Genomic DNA, 3,029 nt, shown 5'->3' on the forward strand with positions numbered 1-3,029 from the left:
TTTATTGCTGATAACGACGACATGCAAAGTTATCAAAATTAAACTGGATATTCGATAACAGATCCGATATTTTTCAGATCACCCCATACGCACCCCCATATACACGTAATGTATGCAGGTATCGCGGTGCTATATATGCACCCCAGCCGCTCGCGATCGCGCCGGTGGACGCATCGCGCGCCCGTGGATGCATCGCGAGATCGGCGCAGCCGTGGATCCCTTGTGTGGGTGTAGCATCGGTGGGTGCTGCGTACACACCGGGTAGTGTAGGATCAATATAAGCGATGACACAGCGAGAGCTCATCTTTAAGCCACGCCCATGAGCACGCAGGGAACGAATGCAGACACGAGCCCGGCCGAGTGTGGCCAATCGGCGTGGCGCATCGATTTTTCGTGCCTTTTTCCCTTTTTTTCGCGAAAGTGAATTTCTTCGCGAGGCTGACAAGGCGGCGGTGAGGGCGGTAAAGGGAAGAGAACAGAGAGGGATGGGAAGAACGCGAGCGAAGGCTTAAAGGGCGAACGTTGGAGTACAATGATAGAGAGGGTACGATGAGGAGTGACGAAGAGAGAGAAAGAGGGTGAAAAGGGGAGGGGGGAGGGAGAGAGAGAGAGAGAGAGAGGGGGGGGGCGGAAAGAAGATAGAGGGATGGAAATAGTGACGGCAGTTGAGGGAAAGTATGAGGGGATGTTGGAGAAACGAGGGGAAAGAGAAGCGTATGGAGAGAGACGACTGTGGAGAGAAGGCGGAGGATCGATGAGGACGGGGTGACTCTTCCATTCCAGGGGTAAACGAACCTCCATTTCATCTACCCTTCATGCCGTTATCGGTTGTCCCTTTTTCAATCGAGAGAGCCCCCTGCTGCTAGGAACATCGAGGTGTATCGCGAGCTCATCCTCGCACGTAACCAATCAAAACCAATGGTTTTTATCGTTGTTCAAAATTGTATTGTTAGTATTATAATTAGTGTATCACTTTTCACGAAAACGAAAGTTTTTTATTGTGCTGGATTATATGTTTACATTACAGAAAGAGAATCTTTTCTATGAACCGTAAAATTTTAATACACTTTAACGCGAAGTATTAAATTACATGTTAATGGGACACAAGAAATATTATCAAATTTTTCAGTAATGTAACTATATATTTCATAAATTTAGAATTTAATTACTGTCACATCTCGATAAAGTTTATGAAATTATAATGGAATAATTAATATAATTATTTTTATTTCATAATTTAAAATACGTTTCTGTTCAAATAATTAATGAATAAAGTTACAGATACACACTTATAAATAAATTTTCAGTCAAAGACATGTATTACTTTCGTTACTGTTAATTCGAGATAATTATAACATTAATATAAAAGATTTAACGTGCAAAAAAATATATATATAATTTTTAATTCGAAAAAAAAGTTTACATATTAGTATTTCTTAAAATATTAAATTATAATTTCTTTCGAAGGATTCATGTTATATTAATTAAATAAATATAAATAAAAGTTTTTGGTTTTATCTTTTTCGTATCATATACAAATATGAATTTAATTCTCAATCTTATTCTTTTCGTCTTATTCTTCAAAAGCTACATTTTGCTTTTCATTTTTCCCAAACATTTATTACTCTACATTCACAAAGACGAATTATATATATTGTACATTTATATGAATGTATGCATATAAATTTACAATATATATAATATAGGCTGTGAGCTATATATTGAGCTCAATTCTATGGGTTTGCTACATAACTGTTCGGATCAATCATTCTTACGAGATTCAAAATTCGTAATACGAATAACTGAACCTCTTTTGCCATCTTGTAGTACATGAGATAACTGTGCGGAAAATGCTTTTATCATTTGCGATAATATACAATGCTAAACATTTATAAAATAATTAGGCATCTATATAAGCTTCTACATTTTGCATCATTTTGCTTTATGTTTTTATATAAATAAAGTTGTAAATTTTATTTTTTTTAGTATACATATATACATATATACATAATTCAATGAATCATTATTCAATAGATTATTATCCCGAAAAAATGAAGAATTAAGTTTTAAAATTTATAAATTTCAATATAAAGTTATTATATATTTTTTGTAATTTGTGAAATAAATCTGTTTACTCAATACAGTAATTAGCATTTAAGTTAAAAGCAAAATGTAGGACTCATATAATTGTATGAGAATATGTTAATGATTAGATAAGAATAATCATAATTTTAATTAGGTTAAATTTTAATTGTTTGATATAAATATGATTTGTATTAATAAATAATAAATTTTTCTTTAAGCATATGTCTAGAATTATTACAATTTCAATACAACACGCTACTAATTAAATCAGTTCAATAAAATTATAACAAAATAAAAGTAACTTTGTATTTCACTTATTAGCAGAAATGCAAATTGCAAGCAAAGATGCGGTTTGTAATTACAAGTTATTATAATATTGTATATATTTAAATATTAGATATACATTTCATTCACTTACTACAATATATATAATAATGAAAATTTACTCCTTCTTATTACTCGTTTTAAATTTTAGAAATGCTATCAATCGAAAAACAATGAATACCTTAAGACAAGCGAATTAATAATATTGAATTTGACCGTACGCAAAATATAAGAAGATTCAATACACTTTATCCTATACATACTACATAATGTATCCATATACGTAATTATATACGTATATTCAATTAAGTCTTCAAATATAATATTTCAATTTAATTTTTTATGGAATTTAGTATATCCTGTACTCATTTTAACTTAAAAAACATGCTTTAAAGTAAAATTTATATTAAATGAGAGAAACACATTCAAGAAAATACGAATCATTTTAAGAAACGTGACGCCATCTAACAACTGCTACTGAATAACATAGAGTAATGCGAATTCATCGAGAGATGGCATTCGTAGTCGCTTGCATCAGCTGACATGAGCGATGATTTTATGAAATGTTTTTAATTAATCGGAATCATGTATATATATATATACATATATATATATATATA

The sequence above is a fragment of the Atta colombica genome, unplaced genomic scaffold (genome assembly GCF_001594045.1).
Source record: "Atta colombica isolate Treedump-2 unplaced genomic scaffold, Acol1.0 scaffold140, whole genome shotgun sequence".
Classification (NCBI taxonomy): Eukaryota; Metazoa; Arthropoda; class Insecta; order Hymenoptera; family Formicidae; genus Atta; species Atta colombica.